Genomic DNA, 6,677 nt, shown 5'->3' with positions numbered 1-6,677 from the left:
TACACATTGGAAACAGATGATAAAAAGTTACATCCCACTTGAAGAAGAAGAGTTTGGATTTGATATCCCGCTTTATCATTACCCGAAGGAGTCTCAAAGTGGCTAACATTCTCCTTTCCCTTCCTCCCCCCAAAACAAACACTCTGTGAGGTGAGTGGGGCTGAAAGACTTCAGATAAATGTGACTGACCCAAGGTCACCCAGCAGCTGCATGTGGAAGAGCGGGGAAGCGAACCCGGTTCACCAGATTACGAGTCTACCGCTCTTAACCACTACACCACACTGGCTCACATGAATGCAGGTTGAATCAACCCAAATCATTGCCTGGGAAGAAGGCAATGGCTGGAAAAGGTGTAGCGATGGCATTGCCAGGGTAAATCTTTAGGGCACATGTCTCGTGTCCTGCTAAGCAGAATGAACAGGAGGACCGCCAAACACAGCAAGCCTAGCTTGCCACATTTTGAAGGAAGGGGAGTAATCACAGAATCATAGAATTGTAGAACTGGAAGAGATCCCAAGGGTCATATCCACCCCTTGGTATTGCAGGAATCTCAACAAGATCATACATGACAGGTGGTCATCCAACCTCTGCTTAAAAACCTCCAAGAAAGGAGAGTCTGCAACCTCCCCAGAGAGTCCTCTCCACTGTCGAACAGCTCCTAATTTTCAGAACGCTCTTCCTGATGTTGAGTTGGAATCTCTTTTCTTGTAACTTAAAGCCTGTGGTTTAAGGCCTACCCTCCAGAGCAGGAAAAAACAAGCTTGCTCCATCTTCCATGTGATAGCCCTTAACATATCTGAAGATGGTTATCATATCTCCATATGGACCATAAAGAAGGCTGATTGCCGAAGAATTGATGCTTTTGAATTATGGTGCTGGAGGAGACTCTTGAGAGTCCCATGAACTGCAAGAAGATCAAACAGATCCATTCTGAAGGAAATCAGCCCTGAGAGCCCACTGGAAGGACAAATCATGAGGCTGGGACTCCAATACTTTGGCCACCTCATGAGAAGAGAAGACTCCCTGGAAAAGACCCTGATGTTGGGAAAGATGGAGGGCACAAGGAGAAGGGGACAACAGAGGACGAGATGGTTGGACAGTGTTCTCGAAGCTACCAGCATGAGTTTGACCAAACTGCGGGAGGCAGTGGAAGACAGGAGTGCCTGGCGTGCTCTGGTCCATGGGGTCACGAAGAGTCAGACACGACTAAATGACTAAACAACAGCAAACATCATATCTCCTCTTTTCCAGGCTAAATGTACCCAGCTCCTTCAACTGTTCCTCATCAGGCTTGGTTTCCAGACCCATGATCATCTTGGTCGCCCTCCTCTGCACACGTTCCACCTTGTCAAAACCCTTCTTAAATTGTGGCACACAGAACTGGACACAGAACGCCAGGCATGGACTGTACCAAGGCAAAATAGAGCGGGACTATTACTTCCCTTGATCTGAACCCTGTACTTCTGCACATTACCATTTAAAGAGAGACCTTTTCCCCACCCCAGGAAGTCCATTAGAGTCTGAAATTGTAGCCCTGGTGCTAAGGAGTGTGCTCTCCCAGAAGCCCATCTCACATCTCAAAGGATCTGTTCAGTACTATTCCCAAAATGGTAGTCTGGGAAACAGACTGGTTTTGTTCCTCCAGTCTTTCATATTTTGAGACAGGACAGGCATCCACCACTGGCACCTTCCGGAAACAACTGAAGACTTTTTTGTTCCGGTAAACTTTGCCAGCTAGACAAATTGGTCTCTGCTCAGTATTCTTTTTAAATTTATATGCTGTTATTTTCAGTGTGGGTTACTTGGCTGTTTTTACTGCATCTTGTACATCACCTTGGGGCTCTTGAGGAAGGTGATTAATAAATTAATAAGAATATTTCCAACAAATCTCAGAGTGGTTTACGGCATCGTAAAAACACCACAAATAAATACAACTTACAAATCCATATTTTAAAGCAGTACAGATTATACGGCCTCTTAAGACATCATCATAAACTGAAACAGCTAATATATGGGGGCCACAATAACCACGAGGAGATCCAAAATACAGGAATACAACCAGTCCCCCCCACCAAATATGCAGTACAGTCATACCTCGGGTTGAAGTAGCTTCAGGTTAAGCATTTTCAGGTTGCACTCCGCAGCAACCCTGAAGTAACGGAGCGTGTTACTTCCGGGTTTCGCCGCTCACACATGCGCAGACGCTCAAAATGACGTAACGCGCATGCGCAGAAGCGGCGAATCAGCGCGCGCGCAGACGTGCGGACGCGGGTTGCGTTTGCTTCATGATGCGAATGGGGCTCCAGAATGGATCCCGTTCGCATCCAGAGGTACCACTGTATGCTTTTACAGGAAGCAATAGCCCTCTCGCCTCTACTGCTGTCTCCCCAACTTGTTGTTGTTTAGTCATGTTCGACTCTTCATGACCCCATGGAAAGGAGCACGCCAGGCACTTCTGTCTTCCAGTGCCTCCCACAGTTTGGTCAAACTCATGCTGGTAGCTTCGAGAACACTATTCAACCATCTCATCCTCTGTCATCCCCTTCTCCTTGTGCCCTCCATCTTTCCCAACATCAGGGTCTTTTCCAGGGAGTCTTCTCTTCTCCTGAGGTGGCCAAAGTATTGGAGCCTCAGCTTCACGATCTGTCCTTCCAGTGAGCACTCAGGGCTGATTTCCTTAAGAATGGATCTGTTTCATTTTCTTGCAGTCCATGGGACTCTCAAGAGTCTCCTCCAGCACCATAATCCAAAAGCATCAATTCTTCGGCTATCAGCCTTCTTTATGGTCCAGCTCTCACTTCCATACATCACTCCTGGGAAAACCATGGCTTTTACTATACGGACCTTTGTTGGCAAGGTGATGTCTCTGCTTTTTAAGGTGCTGTCCCCAACTTAAGCTCACCCTAAAAGGTGGGGTGAAAATACTCCCCCACTCCTGAAGCGTCTCGCTTTCAGCAGGCAGCATCTACAATCATAGAATCATAGAACTGTAGTGTTGGAAGGGACCACCAAAGGTCATCTAGTCCAACCCCCTGCGATGCAGGAATCTTTTTGCTCACCCCATTTAGTGTCATTTCTGCCCATGCTCTTGCTGTAGAACGTTCCAGAAGCACACTCAGCAAAGCACAAGGAGCAGGTAGCACCTCCACCACCTCCCTGCTCATCGTTCCCGTCCAAGTTTGTTTAAGCTCATCCAGGAAACAATATTTCACAAGGGAGCGTTGGATCTAAATAATGAGAGGAAAGGCAATTTGGCCCATCACGAGAACCATGTCATTGAGTTTCAAGGCTCACGCTATATAGCCTTGGCTCGGATACAAGAAGGAAGGTCACCTTGCAGTTTTGACAGGCGCCTCCCGCAGGACAAGGGCAAAGAGATTCGTGGTTTCAGCTTCTGGGTCAATGGCAGAGAAACAAGGGTGGCTGGGGGGGGGGCTGGCAAGCTGCTTAGGCCAGGGCAGCTATCCCACCGCATTTCCCTGGGAGTAAAAGTTCTATGAGAGCCAGTGTGGTGTAGTGCTTAAGAGCGGTGGACTCGCAATCTGGTGAACCAGGTTCGCTTCCCCGCTCCTCCACATGCAGCTGCTGGGTGACCTTGGGCCAGTCACACTTCTCTGAAGCCTCTCAGCCCCACTCACCTCACAGAGTGTTTGTTGTGGGGGAGGAAGGGAAAGGAGAATGTTAGCCGCTTTGAGACTCCTTAAGGGGAGTGGTAAACTCTTCTTCTTCTTCTATTGAACTCATCAGGGCTTGGTTTTGAGGAAAGGTACGAGGATCACTCATTAAAGATTTCCCCTATGAAAGAATGAGGAAATCCCAACCAGTGGCATAGCGTGGGGGGTGCAGAGGGGCCGGCCGCATCGGGCGCAACATTTGGGGGGGCGCTCACACTCGCAGTGCTAAAATCAGTGCTAAAATCCACGGGTTAGGGGGCACAAATTACTTGCCTTGCCCCGGGTGCTGACAACCCACGCTATGCCACTGATCCCAACAAAAGAACAGTGGCAAGAGAAATTTATGGATTATGCAGAATTGGCGAAATTGACATACAAACTGCGAGACAAGGACAACTGTGACTTTAAGGAGAATGGGAACCTTTTTACAAACTTCTTAAAAAAACAATATGAATTGGACTCCTTGGCAGGTTTTGAATAAACATACACAACTTTATTGATTGTTAACATAACAGACAGATAATTAAAGTATCTTTACAATTTTACAATATGCAGAGAATAACATGTATTGAAAAATCAGAGAGAGGAGCTGAGGGAAGTCTAGGGGGGAGGGAGGGAGGGTTTTTCTCGGCGAGGGGGAAGGCAGGGAAAACTGGGGGGAAATAATGAAGATGATATGTTTTGATAATTTGTTATGCTGAAATTCATAACAACAACAACAACAACAACAACAACAACAACAACAACAACAACACAACAACAACAATAATAATAAATGCGGGAGGCAGTGGAAGACAAAAGTGCCTGGCGTTCTCTGGTCCATGGGGTCACGAAGAGTCGGACACGACTAAACGACTAAACAACAACAACAACAATAATAAAGATAATGATTTCCCCTGACCCACTTCTGGTTATTGTAGGAGGATGAAATTGCACATGTATGGTGATACATCTCTCCACAGGTAACGTGGTAATTTGTAGCTCTGGACTCCTAACAGTTTCTCTGCTGCAGGTGCTAACGTGAAGTAACGTCTGATAATGAAACTAGTTGAGTGCGGAGCGGTCGTACATAGGATCTGTCTGTGCAGCTCACAGCCACCAGAACAGAGGGACGGAAATAACATTCTTGAAACAAAGGATGGATAGATTAGGTTCCCAGATGACATGCGTGCAGCCCATGCTAGTGTCATGCTACATGTTCAGCAGGGTAGGGGGCGGGGCTTGAATAGAAGCTGGTTGTGGTTTTAATTTTGACCCACCAAAACATCCCAAGTGATCCTCCTCCTCGTCGTCGTCATCACATTTATATCCCACCTTTGCCCCAAGGAGATCAAGGGGGCATACATAGTTCTCTGTTTCTCCATTTCATCTTCACAACAACCTGGTGAGGTAGGAGAGAGAGAGAGAGACGCCTCCCCAAGGCCACCAAGTGAGCTTCAATGCTAAGTAGGGGTTCAAACCCTGGTCTCCCAGATGCTAGCTCAAACTCGCTGTTCTCTACAGAGCAAAACGCAGTGTTACCAGCTAACCCAACTCCTGCACTGCAATGAGTGGCTTAAAATGCTGGTGTGTGTGTGTGTGTGTACATCTGCATGTGTGCTTGTGTGCTGTGTGTGTGTACATCTGCATGTGTGCTTGTCTGCTCTGGACCCATTCCAGTCCGGCTTCCGCGCTGGTCATGGGACCGAGACGGCTCTGGTCGCCCTAACAGATGATCTCCGCAGGCAGCTGGATCGAGGCGGGTCAGGGCTGCTGATTCTTCTAGATCTGTCAGCAGCCTTTGACATGGTCGATCACGAACTCCTGGACCACCGCCTTGCCGACGTGGGGATCCAGGGCACAGTCCTTCAATGGCTGCGCTCGTTTCTCTCTGGTCGGGGACAGAGGGTGGCGCTAAAGGGAGATGGGAAAAGTTTCTCTCAATATTTTATTCTGTTGCTCTCAAATATTATCTACACATAGCAAATTCCTGCACTCTGCTAGGAGGGTCAAAACAGCTAAAAATTGCAGTTGCTTGCAAAAGCCTAAACCAGCTACTTGAAACTGCTGATGCTAGCTACAGGTCAGAAGGTCGCTTCCTGCCTAGCCAGAAACTGCTGTTAACCGAAAAACCACTAGCAAGATGTTTCCTGCTTTACTTCTGCTTTTAAGAAGAGATACGAAGGGAAAGCTTAGCTAGCAAAAGAAGACACGTGTACAAGGAGGTGGGAGGGAGTGCTTGGCTTAGCAGAAAGACAGGAATGTCTAGCAAGCAATAAAAATGTGTTTAGCAAGCAAGTCTGCGGGTATAAGAAAGTCTGCTGAAATGTCTTGCTTTACAGCCAGTACATTTTTAGGAACTATCGAGTTGGCTGTCTCTGAGTACAGACCTTGACTCTGTGCTCAGATCTCAATAAACTCTTTTTCTCCAAAGAAGATATTGCTTTCCTGGTACTTTTGTTCCCTCCGAGGTCCAGGGGATGGCGTGGCTAATGGATCCCTAGGTAAATAAGGCTTCATCTCTCTGGGGGCTCGTCCGGGATAAGCCCCCTCTCCAAATACGGACCGGAGGGCCAGGCTCAACCAAGGTGAACAGCTCCGATCGGCGTTCGCATTTCCAGTGCACACCCTGCCAGTTTGTAGGGGGAAATTGCCACACCGTCCTGGAGTGGAGACATCTGGTTGAGGGAGAATAAGAGGACAGAACGGCGCCGAGGGGACAGGTCCGCAGCGGAAAAGGTAAGCCCGAAGGAAAGGGCTAGGGGCCCGAGGGAAAGGGCTAGGGGCCCGAGGGAAAGGGCCAGAGGCCTGATCAGCCTCACCTGGTAGTTGGCAGTAGCGTGCCCGGCAGTAAGAATGCCACCAGGAAAGGAATTGGTAAAGGTTTGGGAAAGGGAATGGGGAAGAGGGAATTAAGTGTTTTGTTGACATCTGTGTCAGATACTCCAGTGGATGAATTGTTGAATGAGGGCTAAGGCTTAGTGTCCCCTTGGCCGAGCGATTGTAGGGTTGTGCATTTTCTGA

This window comes from Podarcis bocagei, assembly GCF_964188305.1.
Source record: "Podarcis bocagei genome assembly, chromosome: 1".
Lineage (NCBI taxonomy): Eukaryota > Metazoa > Chordata > Lepidosauria > Squamata > Lacertidae > Podarcis > Podarcis bocagei.
The sequence above is the reverse complement of the archived record's forward strand: the minus strand, read 5'-3'. Positions refer to the sequence as shown.